Raw genomic sequence first — 19,409 nt, 5'->3', positions numbered from 1 at the left:
CCAAATGATAAATCGTGCGGCGTATGTGACTTCCTGTTTCCCTGACAGGATGTTCCCTCAGCCACACTACGGTACAGCGTTTCTCAATTTCATAAAAGCCGAACGATTTTGAAATGTGGGCTTTTCAGCACAGGCACGTACGAAGTGGTTTTCGTTGCAGTAGAGACATGCCCTCATCACTGCAGTGTCCTGAGCCGTGGTTTCATGTCTCTGGCTTCTCGGGAAAACAAGCGTATTAAAACTCTCTCTGACTAATCTGTGTCTCTTTCTTTTGGGCTTAATCCTTCCGGTTTTTGTCCTGGATAAAAGGATAGTCTGGTGTTCGTGATGATGATGTGGCAGGCTTGTAGTTGTTGTAATTTCACATTCTGTGAATCATGCAGCGTAGAAACGATGCAAAGACGTGAGTCAAGGGGTCATACCGGTCATTAAATATGCATAGATAGAGAAAACCTGACCTCTTTGACTTCAAGGTAGCACAGTCATGCAAGTTATCTCTTCGCCTGATTGGGATTTTTTCATTTGACACCTTTTGTTCTAAGACGGTTACAATGTGCGAGTATTTGTGTTCTGTGTGTTTCGAAATGAATAATTAAACTTGTTTAGGGCTCGTGCGACCTTTTTCTTTTATCGTAAGATGGCCTTTTGACCTCTCGGTTATTTTAGAAAGGTGCCTTGGCTTTACACGGGACTGTAGATGATGGTCGTTTTGTGGTTAACTATGTGTCCTGACTGCAGTGCTCAGGAATTTCGATTTAGATTACTGCACACTTTCTTGTGTTGGGTCACGACCACGTTGTCTGGAGAAAGAGATTACAGATTGTTAACACAGAAGATTTCAATGTAAACATTTTAGAAGTAAACAACTGAGCCTACAATCAGCATGTCACAGATTTATTACATTAATATCGAGATTCATTATTATGTTTAAACATTCAGAGTTGGGGAGCCTGTGCCCACTGTAAACGGGTTGACGGGACTGGAACCTGGTCTTAAGCGGTTAGAGCTCATTCACCTTAAGGTTTGTCTTGTTGTGTGTTTCTGCTCATCATGGTTGTTGCCTTTCTGTCAGCTCTAACCAGTCTAGCCAATTTCTTCTTTCCCCACTTATCAACAAGCTGCCACACACTGGATGTCTTTTATAAACTAGAATGCATTACACTTGACACTACATTCACCCCTGAATTGTCAGTACAGATTATTTAAAGGCAAAAAATTGGCAAACAAACAAAATTAGCATTATGTGAAAGATGCCGATGTACAACTGATATTTGATACGTACCCTCTGCCATCGTATTTGACATTTGTGTGTTTTTAAGTTGCATGTGCATTAAGTGGTGAAAAAGACAGCAAAATATTATTTATAGTTCCAAAGATTAAAACGTTTGCTGAGGAACGTGAGGAAGTCTCAGCCTATCATCGTCACATTGTTAGCAAGTGATAATATAGGCAGTACATTCACTGACAAAGCCAGTTTAACTTAAGAAATACTACTCTAACATATTGTATAAATAATGCGTTTGCGCCCTGTAAATTTTCACCAATTGTGTGTCGTTTTAAAGCCGCCGCTGCCACATCCTCTCGGATTTGTGTGTGACCTTTTCATAAGCCTCATATTTAACATAAATAATGCATCTAAATATCACTTTGTTTTTTCCGGCTGCTTTTAGTTTCCAAAAGTCAGAAGTCAGATCTTTTAAAGTGCCCAGCCATAAAGAACTGTTCTCGATTATGAATAATGGAGAAAGCGATTGATCCGGCCCACCAGTTCTCATTCATCTGCCGGTATCACGCTTCCAAAAGCCGGGATGAATGATTGACTTTTTCATGCGCGAGTGGGTCTAAAACTTTTAACACCGACAGGAAACGGACAAGGCTGATTTCTTCATTGATTACGTGCGATGCTTTGTGAAGCCAAAGCAGCAAAATGCTTATAAACAGAAAATCATTTGTGCACATGATTAATAATCAAGCGCTCTTATAACTTGTCACAATGCCTAATTGGCTTTAGGGTTATCTTCGACCTGCTCTGCATTCAAACGTCTGTTTTCATCCATTACGTTTGACAGCGCATTGGGGATGTATTGGAATGCTGCCGATGCATCGACATACATGATAAAACACTAGTAACGATCTATCGGCCCAAAATATCGACTGAGCCCTTGGGCCTTTTAAAAATTCTCTTTTACTCTTTCCAAAAGCTTTTTTTTTATATATATATATATATTCTGATATTGAATTAGTGGAGTTACTAGTTTTTCCCTCTAATATATTTTAAACAAAACCCTAAGAATGATACACTTATATAAGTGTGGTACATCTGTGCATGTTATATCCCCCTTCTATAAGATAGAGCCATACATATATGTGTAGATTCCAACCTGGATGTCAGCAAAGGTGGCCTAGCATAACAAACCACTGAATCTCCCAAGTGTCTTATAATATATTATTATTATTAATATCATTTATTCAAGAATAGTTGAAGATATACAGTATAATATATATATATAATAACTTATCCCATATACAAATCTTAGTGGTGCTATCAGCCTGTCGGGTAATATTTGTCTTTATTTTTAGATTCTTTTTTTATAAGAACAGGACAACAACTATTTTAAGTGAGCAAATGTATTAATATACCTAATCCTGTACGGAGAGCCACGCTAAGCTCCATGTGACTCCCCCTCCCCCCCAACACGTCAGTACTAATGCTCAACCCAACACCATCCTGCCACCCTTCTTCTGTCATGCCTTCAGACTCATTTTCCCAGTCTCTCACATTAACCCAGTTGTAATTCTTCCCAGCCTTAATTCATGCATATCCACTTCTCCTGAACAGACAGCTTTTGGACGAGGAGAAAATGAGAAAGCGGTGGGCAGCCCGGCGCTGCTCGTCTCACCGGCGATTGGAAGTGACACCGGGGCCGAGTTGGAGCCGGGAGCTTTCTGAAAGCTGTCTGGTGGCCCACACGCACCTAGCAGGCATTGTTTGCCCTCCTAATCAGCTTCTATTACAGTCAGGTCCTGGTCGGCACTCCCGTGCCTCTCACGGTGATAGAATCGGAAACCTCAGCACCGGACGATTTCTTGCAGCCGCGGTCTGACCTGACGGAAGGTGACTGCGAGGGTGAGGCGGTGAAGTCTTGGTCTGTCTGTATGCCTCTCTCCGCACTCTTTAAGCTGACGTGTGTGGCGTTCACAGCCGCGCTAAACTTGTGCGTAGGCCGCTTAGTGCTGAATGCCTTACTTACTATTGCTCGAATTAAAGATACGCTGCTCTACCTCCCTCCGTCGCCATGGAAACGGCTGATGATAAACAAATGGCTTTTACAAGAGTCAAGGATTTTTACAGCACACGGTGTGCTAGAGGAAGTCTTTTATTCCATCGTGATTTCTATTCCTTCTCAACCCGAAACCAATCGGTAAAAGCTGTAGCATCTGTGGAGACGTTTTTCTGTTACCTTTAACATCTTTGTGTTATATTTCATCTGAGATACATAAAGTGTGAGGGCTGACACGGTAAACTGGTATGGCTGGATACCATGGTAAAGAAAGACATTTGTACTGGTAGAGAATTGTAATTATTAAAGGCTTAGAACGTTCTTTAGTAGAATTACATTTAGTAGCAGAGTCAATTAGTTTCCCGAACATAATTATTATTTCTATCATTGTTATTGTCGTTGTATGTCAAACACCTCCCGTCACTTAAATCTTTTTTATATATTTGTTTGTTTATTAGGATTTTAACGTCATGTTTTACACTTTCGGTTACATTCATGACAGGGACGGTAGTTACTCATTACACAAGATTCATCAGTTCACAAGGTTATATCGAACACAGTCACGGACAATTCAGTGTCTCCAATTCACCTCATTTGCATGTCTTTGGACTGTGGGAGGAAACCGGAGCTCCCGGAGGAAACCCACGCAGACACGGGGAGAACATGCAAACTCCACACAGAAAGCACCCGGACCGCCCCACCTTGTGATCGAACCCAGGACCTTCTTGCTATGAGGGGACAGTGCTACCCACCGAGCCACCGTGCCGCCCCTTTTATATGTAACTGCTGAATTAATGTAAACACAAAATATTAATACAAAAAGGAGAAGATAAAACACACAAGAAGCTGAAGGATTGGTTTTTAACGCGATGCATACACCATTAGGGAGATGGGATCCAGGGTTTGAATCGTCAGCGGTGCTCTCAGCCAGTTAGGATTTAAAATCCGAGGCCCCATGATGGATTCCGTCCTATACATGGCACCCTGTGGTTCTGGGTAAACCAGACAAATTTTTAAGGTTGTTGTGTGAATGACATTTACGTGTTGTAATAATAATCTCATCTGTCGTTGTCCTGGTATGTAGGGAAACACATTTGAAATGGTTCCAGTGTGGCTTAGTGTGAACGTGTCTCTGTATCTAGCATTATTTTATTAGTCTACCTTATTGTCCTGGTCTTATTGTAGAAGCTTCTTTACTGTATGTGTGTTGCTACAAAACACTCACATCCATCCATCTCTTCCTGTCTCTCCCCCTTTCACTCTGAACAAACGCAGCACGGCAACGTGAAACCGACGCATGTTAAGTGCCGTGGCTGAAGCGGCCGAGGCGTCATGACGAGCAGCCGCTCGGGCGCAGGAGCGACAGGGAAAAATGACTACGCTGACAGGCTGCCGGGTAGAGCTCGCAGAGTCAGATTTCATAACAGACGCTTTTTGATATCGGGACATCAGGAATGGATTTAGGGAAGGCAATTTTGTCGCAGTCGCTGTTTAGGAACCACGCAAATGCTTGTCTGAATCTCTCAGAGCGGAGAAGTTTGAACAATTAACCACTGCGAGTTCTTTCGAGTCAGCTAAACTTCAATCCTGAATACAGCAGGTACGGTTTATTAAAAAAATCAATTCAGCTCGGCGCGTGTAGGCTCTTAAACGACACTGCTTTGCACGGCGGGGTGCGAGCTGGGTTACGACAAGCTATACAGTATTATATACAGTATTATATACAGTATTATAGCTTTACTATTATACATGGCTGATTTGCTGTTTGCTTCATGTGCAGTTACAATTTACGTATTTGTGTTGGATTCACACTGTGGGTCTGTTCGAAAACCTAGTGAGCTGCCTTGCTGTCTTGTTGCCTAAGTAGAGAGGATTCATTGACTTATAAGGCAGGTTATTCGAACGCGCTACTTAGACAGCGATTCCATCAGTTTTTGCTAACTAACTAACACAGTTAGCCTCATGCCATTCAAACCTGTGGGATGGGGTGGCACATCGCGTCAGCACGTCAACTAACATCTAACAAGTTTATACAAATTAAAAATCAATAATAATTTATATACGTTTCTACGCACCATCTGCCATGTTTTGTATTTTTCTGTGAGAAAAGCTGTGCCGCACTGAATGCTGGGATTGCCTCCATCGATGAGGCAGCATCAGATGCTCCCTCGTTGTTCTGTTAAAATAGCGTTGAAATTTTAAGATGCCTTACTAGTGAGCATTTTAAGGCATCTAGGATTTCGAACTGCCTCCTTCTCGGGAGCATGCGTAGGATGACGTAAATGCTATGTAGAGAGCTCCCTAGGCTTTCTAACACACCCGATATAAAAGAAAATGAGCTCTGTTCTTCAAATTCCTAAGCAGTTGTACCAAACCAAAGATATCGTAGGTATAATTGCTTGACTAAGGAATTAATTCCTCCAAAATTGACTAAAGGGAAAGCTGTAAGAATAAGCACACAAACAGAAAGAAATAGGGATTTTTTTCAAGAACGGTAATAACTAGTATAAAAACTGTACATATCAGCGTATCAGAACATGCGTACACGGTTCCACTTCACGTAACCAGTGTTGATGTATTTGGATGAAGCACACGTTAGTGATTAAGCTCGGCTAGGCATTAGAATTTCTTGCATTGTGTTTTTTTTCCAGCTCCGAGGAACCGTTACCTTGACAACTAGCAAATGCCGGGTGTTTTTTTTTGCTCTGCTCTTCAGAATAAACAGTGCTGTTAACTGTGTCAGGCGTGGCGCAGATTCCCAATTCAGCCATTTCCCCTTTTTCCTGCCTCCTCTTCCCCTTTTGCTACTCTGCCAGCTCAATTTCCCCCCACCGCATGCACACTTTTGTACAGGCCTTGAGTTTTGTATGCATGTACGTGTGGGTTTGTACACGTTAATCAAAATTCGGGAGGCAAACGAGCACGACTGAAGAAAAATAAAGGGGAGAAAATCGCTGCACACAGTCTTCTGCTGGAGTGTTGACTGTAGGTTGCTGTTCGTCTTATCTGCTTGTTTATTTCTGTAATTCGAACCTCAGGAGATCGTTGACCCAGCCTATATTTCTCAATAGCTGCATACGCCGGGCTTTACCTCCGCCACGGCTTCCTAAATCGTTAAATGCGCCCTTCTTCCCCTGCACTAGTAGGATCTTTCTTTCTGTCTCGGTCGTCTTTTTCTGCACGTTGGCTGGCAGAGAAGCAGGAGTGTGGGCTGTGGCAGTGCTTAGCTATTCACTGTGCCAGATGGACCTCTCTGGTCCTTTTGGACGTGTAAAGATCGTCTCCCGTCCCTCAGTCTGTGGATTCAGCTTAACCTGGCCGAGTCCGAGGTCCTGCCTTTCCTTAAATTAGTACCCATGCAGTGTACTTGGATTTGCACGTGGAATGCATTGTGAATGGTCCTGTTGAATCCTTGTAGTGGTGCATGTGAGGGTCAGGGATGTACTGAATGTTGGGCTGATGCTAGTTACTTCTAGTATACATGTTGAATGCAGCATCAGCATAAAAAGCTTGGTGAGTAAGGAGGGACAAGCTACAAACCAGCAACAGCTTGTTGGGCGGCCAAGACTCATTCATGATGGGAATTCAGAATTTGGGCTTAAATTGTACATCAAACCAATAGAATATTGGTCGGTAGACTGGAGGGCTGATGAATCTTGTTTTCTCCACCCGTGGATACCTCGCACCATACAGAAGTTACAAAACCTGCTGGTAACAGATGTCCAGATACACCATGAAGTCCGTGTCTTGTCCGGTCAGAGCTGTTTGAGAGCTGTGCATCAGGCGGTTGGTTCTAATGGTTTTGCTCAGTCGTGTTTATAAGATCCCTAAATCTGCAGAGCCTTGCAGTTGCACCTGTCCTTTTTCCTTCTATTTTTAATTAAATATCTTCTTGTACCTGTCTTCAGGTTTCTTCGCATTTGTAGTTGAATCAGTTTGTCCCAAAATGTGGTAGTTACCTCTGTTTATATACTGTAGTATAAAAACTTCTCATTAATTAAGGTTTTGCTTTAGGATTGTAGGAGCTCATCAAACATTTAAAATAAGGTTAAAATACGACTGATTTATGGCTTCTAACGCTGTGTATTACCATCATGTAACATTTGTGCAGCATACGATAAGTCACACTTATCTGGTTTAGACATTGGCCCTGACTTATCAAGGTTTTGCAGAGTAAAATCTGATTGTTAACCGTGTGTGCGCAGATGCGACTGATACATTTGTTAAGGCCTGCAAATCTGTATGATGAAACTGGTTCAAAGTTGCTGTAAATATCAGTGGAATATAGAGACGTTTTATTTGAGGTTAAATCACCCAAAATAGTTTCATATTATTATTGTAATTAACGCTGTTACTTCTGTTAATTAACACTCATGCGCACCTAGAGTGAATTTAGGTTAGGAGTAGGTCAGGAATGACGTATAGAAAATATACAACAATATTGCACACAGGAGGCTTTGTACTGAATCAGCAGTTATTTAGTTTGAGTACTTTGAGTAGCAAAAATTTTCAAATTGTTTCTACCTTCACTGTCCATTTTATCGGCTCCACTTACCATATAGGAGCACTTTGTAGTTCTACAATAACTGACTGTATTCCATCTGTTTCTCTACATACCTTTTTAATCTGCTTTCACCCTGTGAATTTGTGAATTTCACAACCTTCAATGGTCAGGACCCCTACAGGACCACCACAGAGCAGGTATTATTTAGGTGGTGGATCATTCTCAGCACTGCAGTGACACTGACATGGTGGTGGTGTTTTAGTGTGCTTGAGAATTAGGCATGCAATGAGGTACCATAAAGCATCAAACCCTCCAGATTGACTTATGAGCTATTTTGCCGATCGAATCTCAGGGCAGTTGTAGCCTAGCGGTTAAGGTACTGGACTAGTAATCAAAAGGTTGCAGGTTCAAGCCTCACCACTGCCAGGTTGCCACTGCTGGGCCCTTGAGCAGGACCCGTAACCCTCAGTTGCTTGGACAATATACTGTCACAGTACTGTAAGTCGCTTTGGATTAAAGCGTCCACTAAATGGCAAAAATGTAAATGTAGAATGAATCTCAGCAGTGCTGTCGGCCGGTCGGGCGTCTGCACGGACATGACAAGCTCTCAATGCCGTCTGCCGGCACAAAACCTGAAGCAAGTCTGGAATGCGTACCAGATCTGCTTTTGCGACCCCAATTACATATACAGGAGCAGCTGAAAGAAAAAAATCTATATATAATTATAGAAATGAATAACGTCATTAATAAAAGGACTGCAAACCAATTTGTGCTATTTTTTATGTGTCGAGAGCTAACGTTTAGAAAAAAAAGCCACATTTTTAAGCTTTAAGAAACGCATTCGTGATTCTTCTGCTTATTATAATTCTGGCAGCTGCCTGGACGGTCATTCATTGACCAGTTTTAGCTGGCTAAAAGCTTTTTAGCTGCTGATAAAGAGCCTGTTCCTTCATGCAGGAGCTAATACAAAACCTGCAGCAGTGCGGCTGCACTCAGCTTTGCACTGCTGCCAAGGAAGGTTCTGTCCTACATCAGATTTTAATGTGCTTTAGGACAGGGAGCATGAAGAGACCCCTACACCCGCACCCCCGGCCAGCGTGATCAATAATGTAAATGTATCTGAAGGAGGACGCCGTACGTGCGCTCCAGCGAGAGAACGGGACACCGGTGTCCATTCTTTCTTTACTTACCAGGCCGTGTCAGGTTCCTCTCTCCTGTCGGGGACCATATGATGGCTCTATTTATTTTGCTTAGTGGGATATTACAACAAGCAAGCTGCTGCCGTCGATACCCGATCTCTTGAACCATACAGCAGCCTCGACTCTGGTTTCTCTCATATTGAGTGTCTGCCGATCAGAGCCGGGGCTTATTACTCAGGCTTTCACGTGCAGATGGTCGACACTGGAGAAGTCGGTCCAGGAGAAAGAAATAAAAAACACCACCACACACTTTCAGGACGGCCCGTTTTGTTCGTCTGTGCTTGTTTATTCAGAGATTTTTTTAGGCTTCTGTGTCCACGCCGGTTTCCTTTGCGCATTGTTGAAGATCGGGCAGCAAGGATGATTGGAGGAATTGTGAGCCCCGGTCAGATGTGTGGTGCGATACGAGGAGGAAAAGTGCTGTCCGTCTGGAGGGTAGCCTGATTTCTGCTGGATAAATAGACCTGGATTCGTGGTGGAAATGCTGCCGCTTCCTGTAATCTGATGCCCAGAGGAAAGGGGGGTGGGGGGGGCTAGGACAGGATAAAGGATGGCTGTGTCCTTAGGCTAGCATTAGGGCACCCGTTGCTCTCTAATCCCACAATGGATTGAGGACTTTGCCTTCTATGGTTTCGCTTTTTGTGAATGTGAGGATCAAACTGTGCCAGTCTGAGCGATGCGGACACAGTAAAGTCTCATATAAACCTGAAATTTTCTTGATATTTGTTGTCAGTTGTTACCAAATGCAACTAAACCACTGTGCCCCTCACTCCCTACAAAGACCACCTTGAATTTATTGAATATTAAGCATATTATTGTATTAGTTAAGATGAAAAGCCATGTAAATTGATCACGCACGCATAGCACACTAAAGCCGATGATGTACGATGTAGAATCTCAGATGAGATGCTCACGAGGTTAAAAGAAAACCCAATTGTTTTTAGATGCAGTTTATTCTCAGGTGTTTTAGCTTTCCATTAATCAGGGTGTTGTGCACTAAATTGGCTGTAGTAATAGATTAAAGTCGTTTAATGTTGTTGTGTTGACTGTGTTGGGCTGAGCTTTGTCTGAAGCAAATCTGTGCCTCCGACTGAAATATACACCGATCAGCCATACCATTAAAACCACCTCCTTGTTTCTACACTCACTGTCCATTTTATCAGCTCCACTTACCATATAGGAGCACTTTGTAGTTCTACAATTACTGACTGTAGTCCATCTGTTTCTTTACATACTTTTTAACCTGCTTTCATGCTGTTCTTCAATGGTCAGGACCCCCACAGGACCCCCACAGAGCAGGTATTATTTAGGTGGTGGATCATTCTCAGCACTGCAGTGACACTGACATGGTGGTGGTGTGTTAGTGTGTGTTGTGCTGGTATGAGTGGATCAGACACAGCATCGCTGCTGGAGTTTTTAAACACCTCACTGTCACTGCTGAACTGAGAATAGTCCACCAACTAAAAATATCCAGCCAACGGCGCCCCGTGGGCAGCGTCCTGTGACCACTGATGAAGGTCTCAAACAGCAGCAATGGATGAGCGATCGTCTCTGACTTTACATCTACAAGGTGGACCGACTAGGTAGGAGTGTCTAATAGAGTGGACAGTGAGTGGACACGGTATTTATAAGCTCCAGCAGCGCTGCTGTGTCTGATCCACTCGTACCAGCACAACACACACTAACACACCACCACCATGTCAGTGTCACTGCAGTGCTGAGAATGATCCACCGCCTAAATAATACCTGCTCTGTGGGGGTCCTGACCACTGAAGAACAGGGTGAAACAGTGGAGGTGGTTTTAATGTTATGGCTGATTGGTGTACAGCTTCATGTATGCATTAACAAAACTTAGTAACAGTCCGAATAGCATCACAATCTCGCTGCTGGAACGTTTAGTGAATAATCTTCACTAATAACAATTCAGATTAGGTCATAGCGTCCTATCAAAGTATAAAACACATCATTTAGCTCCGTATTGACGTGTCTTCATGCGTACTGCTTCAATCCAAGGCTAAAACATGATCTTTCGTCCTAGTTTAGGTTGTTTTCTATGAGCTGAGATTGATTCTTGCTTAATAATAGTCTGGTTTTCTTCATAAAAGCGGTTTATAAGTAAATAATGTGATTTTATTTTTAATTTGTATAATTGCCAGGTCTCATTCTTGTTCTTTAATGATTTCTGAACTACGTACTGCAGAAACAGCTACTTTGTTGGCGCATTACTTAGACTCTCCGGTCACGTATCCGTTGACGTTGTCGGTGATGTTGAGCATTGAGAAATGTGGACGATTGAAAGCTGCGAGTGCTGTGATGAAAATGGACGGCGGTGATGGACTAATGCAGTGTGAGTGCTCCAGCAGTCCCGAGCTGTGTGCTGTGCACTAGACATAAATCTTCAACATTTTCCAGGTAATTCTAAAAAAAGAAACGGTCCAAACGAGGAACCCAGTGCTGACGTGCAGACGGCTGGTTATGTTTTAAAAGTGTTGCGGATTTTGAATGAAGCTCTAAGTGGTACGTATAAAAGCCTGTCTGATGCTGGACTTCATGACCACGCATGTTTTTCCTGCCTGGCCCAAATCCTCTTGATCTCATGTATGAGGCAAGTTTAAGACCGACACAGAGCGGCCTAACGCAGGCTGCAACAAGATGGAGGTCATGCCAGCGTGCAGTGAAATGAATTTCAGAGCAAGACGGGGAGAAGTCTGGAAAAAAGATCTCGACAGAAGCCATTTGTGTTCGATAGAAATCCAGGTTTAGATTTACTGCACAACGCACAGGCGTGCAGATCTAATTTCCGATAACTGTATTTATGTGAGAGGCGGACGCTGGAATTTGTGTGTGTTTCACACTTTTATTTCTTCCTCACTGTCAGACTATCTGGTAATTTGAGGTAAATGAGAGTTATTTTTTACACCTCAGCAGTTTTCTTATACGGTTGAGTTTGAATCTCTCCTGCAGACTCAAATCAAACTGTCAGCACCGGAGAATCATCTGTAAACACGCTCACATACCGGAGTGTTCTTGTTTTTTTTGGCCTGTACTTACATGGCCGCACTTTTTCACCTGACGGTGGTGCAGTCTGACAGAGAGCTGCACAGCGTACGGAGAGGCACGCTATAAACTTCTCTACCAGTGCAGCCGTCTCAACCCAGACAGCTTTTTTGCAATTGTACTGCGCCAATGTTGGCCTGTATTTGCCTGTAGGGATATTTTGGCAAATAAAAAAGACAACACACACCCCTGCCGTCCTTAATAATCAAATATGACGTCAATACACTATATTTGTATTTTGAAATTGTACACATCCAGACATGATGCTCTGTCTCTGTTTCTATCTGCTTAGTTTGCTGCCCGTTTCCTCTTTGTTTATCAGTATGCCAGCATAACCATGCCTCGCGATGCCATCTTACCCAGTCTGAATGAAGTGCTTATCTGCAGAGCGAGTTGTTTTTTAGTGCCCGGTGTAGCCGGTCTTACGGAGATGTTCGGAGACAGGATGTGGCCCGGCCTGCCGTTTCTTTCCTCCCTGCTCGATGAGAATTGTGAAAGCATCCTCTTTCGGCTGCAAAACCAAACAGACCTACGAGGGCTAATTCGGAGTGCACGAGCTCCCTTCCTAGAGCCCAACGTTTCCCTTTTAAGGTCAGCAGTACACGCACTCTGTGCAGGGAGGGTACGATTAAAAGAAAGAAGGAAGAAACTGGATCAGGACTTTGTTAGTCTTACAACAATACAGAAATAATCTTCAAATCCTTAATAATATAACAATGTAAACTTATATAATTATATCAATATGTATAAAATATCATAATGTGGCAACATGGTGTTATACAGTTGCAGCTAATTACAGTCAATCAGTTGAGAATTAGGAACCATGCTCAGGGGTCCAACAGTGTCCAGCAGCTTAGTTCAGACTTGCAGTTTAACTCTGTATTTTGCAGCTTTCTGTTAGCATCGTGCTTATTTTATATTGCCTGAAACGTGTACTTTGTTTTGTAATTGCTAGAACATTCGGTCAAGGCTCCCTAATCAGCACACACTTGGGTTATAATTTAATTGGTTTTACCTGTCACCAAACATCAGCGCAAACTCGTATCTGTTGCTTTACCTGGCAGCTCGGTTTGCTTGTATTGTGATATTATATGATATTATATGTTAAGCTTTAGTGTTATTGAAAACATCTGTCGGTGTAAAAATAGCAACTGAGGCTTCCAGGCTGAAGGCGGAATCTCCGTCTTCTTCTTAATATTTCAGCGTCTACTCTTTAAATATTTACCGTTATCAACACGGTAATGGACGTCCACGTAGCAGGCCATTTTTCTTTCTTGTTTACAGCTTCCACTGCGTCTCGATAAGCCGGTGGTCTGCGCCTTGTCTGGCCGATCTCTATTCAGCGGTTCCACCGCAGCGCGTTCTGCGTGTGGTCAGGGGATTTTTGTGCTGCACGATTACAGGCTTCTTTCCAGATCCCATTAAAAGGGAGTGCACTCGGTTCTGGATTACTTAAATCTGGGGCATTGCTGCTGAGCAAAAGCATCGGGGCCTCAGATACTCACGAGCACACCGCAGCGCTCGGGTCTGATTCTGATTTAGCTCTTAGCAGGCTGGTCATGTAGAGCTTCAAAGATGAAATGAAAACATCTTGTACTTTTAGATGTTTATCTAACGTTTCATTTAAACCAATTTGGATCTGACTTTTTAATGGAATTAGGGTCACACATTATGCCAGTTTCTTTGAAATGATAACTGACCAGCTTATAGTGTAGAGCATTCACACTGAGGGTATAAGGGTGGGTCTCCGTTCTCAGATCAAATCAAGCTACAGATGTTGGAAGTGAACTGAAATGACATTTCTACAGTGATCAAACTACGACTTCTTTGTTGGTTATTGGTTAACTGGTTAATCCCTAAATGGAATGTATTGTTTCTACATTGCTTGCAATTTATACCTTAGAGTTTGCAGTATATATTCTTTATTGGTTGGGCAATGCGGGTACTATTGATGCAGCACAGCTCCTTATATTCGTGCAGCAAAGCTTATGAGTTCATCAGACCTCCCAAAACATCACTGGTCCCTCCAAATTGCCTTAATACGTTTCTGATTGAGTTTTTAAAGCTTTTATATGAGATAAATGATGGACGTGTTTAAATAATGACACTTCTGATTCATTTTTATGAATTTATTTACTGACTTATTTACTAACACTTTATTCCAATCTTTTCCATTAAAAAAAAAAAAAATAAAAAAAAAAAAATAAAAAAAAGGCACTTTGGTTCTAACAGGTTTTAGCAGATTTATGTTCTTCGACTGTTGTTTACCTAAACTTGAGAAATGAAATGTTCACTATAGAAGCACTTCTGTAAGTCGCTCTGGATAAGAGCGTCTGCTAAATGCTGAAAATGTAAATGTAAATGTAAATTTTGTTACTAGTCTTTCTGTAGTTTATTTAATGCTGGCATAGCAAATCGAATAATTCCCGAGGATCAAGGGCTTAACAGTGGCAGCTTGGTAGTGCTGAGGCTCAACCTTCCCATCAATAGTCCAGTACTAACCACTGAGCCACCACTGCCCTTGTTTGCAACTTGCTTTTAGAGTTTGTTCTAAGGTTCGTCCTATTGTATGATGGCTGTAGTAACAGAGATGTGGTTCTTCAAGCCATAAAACTGCATGTACTGAATATTTCTAGCCTAAACTTCAAACCCGGCGTGTCACATGATGGCATGTTGGCAAATTACCACCATTACACCATCACAAGTGCAGCGTCTTGCTATTTACTTGGAACCACCACAACCTGAGCAGTGAAACTGGATCCTCCGTGCCAGATCACGTTTGGAATTTAAAACAGCCACCTATGCTGAACTAATCCGTTTCCTCTTGTTTGTGTTGTTTTGCAGGATTCCTTGGACTTTGCTGAATTAAAACAGCTTTTTTCTCCTCCCCTTTGGATTTTAACTATTCGCCACTGAAGACAGCCATGGAATCGGTAAATACGCCTTTCCTACTCCGCTTCATCTGTTTGCTGTGCGATGGTTCGTTCTTCTACGCCAGCCGAAGCCACGTTGTGTCGTGATCGCCGCTGGTCTGTCATTAGGGCGTTCCCTGGTGACTTGTCTCCTCGCTTGTAAATAATCTTATTTGCTGTAGGTGTTGGAAAATGAACCCGGTTGTTAACATAGAAATGTGTGCTGGGCTCTTTGCACTCGGTAGCGCGTTGTGCTAGGACGCGTGCTAGTACCAACATGCTGGTTTAATGTGCTGGAATGTGTGGTAAAGAGCAGGGCTTAGTGCACGGCCAGGCTCTGCCTGCCTGGTCCTGCGTCTGTGTGGAGGAATTTTTCTCTCTTGGATCGGCGCTGTGTTGTTTTTGATGCCGCTGGTGTAGTGTGTGGTCGTGTGTCTGTCCCAAATTTAGGTCGTCTGTATTTAATGTACACAGAACGAACAATCCTTTGTCAATCCTGCCAACATATGAAATTAAATCTGTTTATTTTAAGCACTTCTATTCCCAATATGTGGCCTTATTTTTATTAGCTTCCCTTCAGGCTACTGTACAGCTACTGAATTGCCTGTTATAACAGATTTTTAAAGAAAAGAGACGCATTTCACGGCAGTCGTTAAATAACCGTGATGGTGCGAGGCTGTGTCTCAAATACGAAAATACTGGTCTGTGTAAATTGACTCAGGTTTGTTTTCCTCCTTGGTGTGAACGTAGTAATCACCCTGACAGGAGGAGATCTCACTCAGGTCCCAAACCAACTCTGGAGCGGTTTGTTTGTGGTGAGAACTAGCAAGTGTACTCCCTTACTCGGGCGGCACGGTGGCTAAATGGGTAGCACTGTCGCCTCACAGCGAGAAGGTCCTGGGTTCAATCCCCAGGTGGGGCGGTCCGGGTCCTTTCTGTGCGGAGTTTGCATGTTCTCCCCGTGCCTGTGTGTGTCGGTTTCCTCCCACTGTCCAAAGACGTGCAAGTGAGGTGAATTGGAGATACTAAATCGTCCATGACTGTGTTCGATATAACCTTGTGAACTGATGAACCTTGTGTAATGAGTAACTACCGTCCCTGTCTGAATGTAACCGAAAGTGTAAAACATGACGTTAAAATCCTAATAAACAAACTCCCCTACTCTCTCACTCGTCTAAAGCACTACAGCATTTCCAAGACGCATTTTCAAAGTAAATTAGGCATTCTGCAGATGTTGTTTAGCCTGGTATGTCACCCAGATAATTATCACAGCTATAAACAAACGCGTCTGTGCCGCTGCTCCATGTTCAAGTGCATAGAAATATGAACTAGTCCAAAACACAGAACCTTCGTCCTGTACTGATGCACGACGGCTGTAAATGCTGTTTTGGTTATTCTCACAGAAACGGTGGTTGTATACATCAGCCAGGTTAGATTCCTCTCTCGTTTTCCTTCTCACGTGTCAGTAATTCCCTTCACCATTTATCCCTGTGCGTACTCTCACCTGGGGGTCTGCCGGCATGTGAGCTGGTGCTGTTCACCTCCGAAGTGGGTCTGTATCTGCTTACCATCAGTGAAAACCAAGCAGACTGATCACAGAACTCATTATGCAAGCAGGCCTGCTTGTGTTTTTTCCCCTCACCGCCGCCCCTCCTCCATTCTCCTCCTCCTCCTCCTCCTCCTTCTTCTCCTCATGTGATGCCAGTCACATGATTTCCAGGCACCCGGTACAGTAAATCAAAATCAGATTTTATTTTTAACCGCTCTAAATCCAGCGCCGTGCTGATGGCGAGCAGAGGCGGTTGCTAGCTGAGCTGCCTGCACACCTCTACCTCTTTCTTCCTTCTTTCTTCTCAACCTGATCGAAGCTCAGGCACATCTCACACCAGGGCAGATATTATTTAGGGTCTTATCGGTCAGCAGATGAAAGCGGGCGCTCTCCTGTGATCGGCCCGAGCTTATTACGAGCATGTTTCTCTCTTTTTTGGCTCTCGCTCCTTCGCTTTTCCCTCGGCCTCCCTCCCACCTGAGCTTCCCCCCCCCTAACAAGATTAGTCTGCAGCGCCGTGTTTGAGGAAGTGGGCCCTGCCAGTCATATTACATAAGTCTCATAGCTCAGCTAGAGACCACTATAGGGGCTTTGTTCGCCAATCCCCTCCCCTGCTTCCCCTCCTGGTGGGCCACATGCTAACGCTCTATTCAGTAAGGCCGTGTGCTCTAAACAGGCCTGGCTCTGTGGCAAGCGAGCACAAACCCATGCATCATTACCCTCCAAAATGCCATCTCCCTCCCGCCTTTCAACGCGGGAATGCGCGCTCGAGGATGGAAGACGAGAGAGGGAGCGTCACGTTGCCAGATTTGCTTCCACGCGCAGCCTGGAGAATTGGAAGGCATAGGCAGTTTTTGGCTGCGAGTCATGATGCATCAAAATACTCTGAACATATGGGCATCAGCAGATAATTAGCGATTATTATATCGGTGTTATCGTTTAAATAATCACACCCAATGTGTTTGGAAATTCCGACCCTTAAATCGAACCTCCTGGACGTTTTCTTTGCTCGCGCGTGCCCCTGATGCCAGGCTCCTAAAAGCAGAAATAAAAGGAGAACGAGCACCGTTGCTGCATCATTCAGATGATGGACTACACAGGGGTAGGATGGTGCCCTTTTGCAGTAGTCAGGCAGTTGCCGGTTGTTAAAGGCTTGGCACTCGCAATCGGCTCTTAAGATCCTTGTCCAAAAGAATGAGATCACTATTCCATTCATCACCATGGCAGCTGATTGGCTAGAGTACAAATATTTCCCTCACTATGTCCCGAGATCACCTTTGCTTAACGAGTAGCAGCTCCCGTAATTCAAGGTGCGATGTTTAGATTCCAGAAATATAAAGACATGCATAAGGATTTTTAAAAAACCTTCGGTGATGAGAAAGCCACAATGTGCAGACGCTTTTTCTTCCATTCCAGGCGAAGAACGGGATGAATCTGTTATTCGGGTGCAGCTCAAACAAAAAGAATGTGCTGTCAGGGAAATTAGGCTCATTCTCATGCTCCCTTTTAAAGTCTTTGGCTGCGTGCCGCTATAAAAGCTGGCGTCCGTGCTTAGTCCTTAGTCAGAAGAACTCGGACATGATCTTTTCGAGACCGCAGTGGCTACCGTGACTGATGACGCTTCATCGCTTGGTCTCTCAGAAGGCCGGAGAGTTTGTGTAAGACGTCTGGACGTTGTGGTCTGACTTGACGTGCAGATAGCAGACTTTTTTTTGTAAACATTACATGATTGATGGTAATGTGCAGTGACTCACCGTACGAGCTGCGTGGTTCAGCGTGTTGGTCTCGTAGGAACTTGCTTTTTCAGTGTCCGCGAGGTATTTTGCTGTGTACTACTACTGTTTGTGCTTTCCGGTCCAGATTCTATTTATTAGTGCGTCCATGTTATTGTTCTTGCTCTTGACCTGACCATAGCTCAGGAATTTCCAGCAAATGAAAAAAAAAAAAAACGTGCTCAGAACGGTTTTGGACAGCTCTTATTATCTACGCTCATTTGTGCCAGCATGTCGTTGCAGACATCATTTAGTCATTACATGAATTGCAGGGGGCTCAGCAAACCACAACCCCCCTGGAAACAAATTAGAGTTTTTGTTTTAAACCAACTTAAAAGGATGCCCCCCATGGTGACTCATGGTTGCTACGGTCCTTGCACGCTGGCACGTCGTGTACCATCGCTGGCACACTGATTAAAGTAGACGTCGAGCTTTAGATTCATTGCGTTGTTTTCTTTCGGCTCAATCTGGAGTCTGTAATTGGATTCTTTTGTAGATCTAATGTTTTATCCTTCTCTTGATGGAAGGAAATGACTTTGGTTTAAACTCTGGTTGGGAATATATATAATAGCACGTGCTTTTGGTGGATGCCGGAAAAATAAAAACGGCTATCCATGTTTGACAGCCATGATAAGAATCCAGGGACCATAAATTCCCTGTCATACCTTTTCACCTATATATTAAAGAAGTAAAAAGAAAGAAAGGAAAAGGACTGACTGGAGGCTAGCAGATCTCTTTGGGTAGCAGAAATGTAAAACGTGAAGACACTCTATATGCTAATGAAGGCGTGTTGCTTGTATGTTCTGCTTGTACATGAGCAAAGAGGAAAAGAAATCAGCCAATCTAAAGCTCTCGGTGCCCTTTTCACCTCTCAGACTTTCTATTCCACCTTTCTGCCTCTCCCCGGTCTCATCTGCTTCATTCGCTTTAATTCCTGTGTGACGTTTGGCATCCCCCCCCTCCCCATCCCTGCTTTTTCCTCTCTCGCTTTTCATTTTCTCTCCCTCCGTCTCCCTCCCGGTCCTGGCTGTGTCTGGATCATGATGACTGTGCTGTTTTGGTAGTGCTGCTGCTGCTAAAATTCGAAATGTAGCATTTGATCACAGGGTCAGGAAAGCATGGACCTGAAAAAGAG

The 19,409-nt window shown here is 43.5% G+C and overlaps 1 protein-coding gene across 2 annotated transcripts in view; it reads left to right on the top strand.

The window, feature by feature from the left end:
• The window catches only part of ankrd11 (ankyrin repeat domain 11), a 115,299-nt gene that overhangs the window by 11,476 nt on the left and 84,414 nt on the right, over positions 1-19,409 (top strand). The window contains exon 1 of one of the 2 annotated variants that reach the window (XM_062989852.1): positions 14,890-14,974. The exons of the other annotated variant lie outside the window; for it this stretch is intronic. The gene's annotated coding sequence lies outside the window, so the exon portion shown is untranslated. Of the gene's footprint in view, positions 1-14,889; positions 14,975-19,409 lie in introns of those variants that run through there. 2 annotated transcript variants of the gene reach the window in all.

The sequence above is a fragment of the Trichomycterus rosablanca genome, chromosome 27 (assembly GCF_030014385.1).
Source record: "Trichomycterus rosablanca isolate fTriRos1 chromosome 27, fTriRos1.hap1, whole genome shotgun sequence".
In the NCBI taxonomy this organism is placed as follows: domain Eukaryota; kingdom Metazoa; phylum Chordata; class Actinopteri; order Siluriformes; family Trichomycteridae; genus Trichomycterus; species Trichomycterus rosablanca.
Note: the sequence above shows the minus strand (reverse complement) of the source record. Positions and strands in the feature narration are given on the sequence as shown.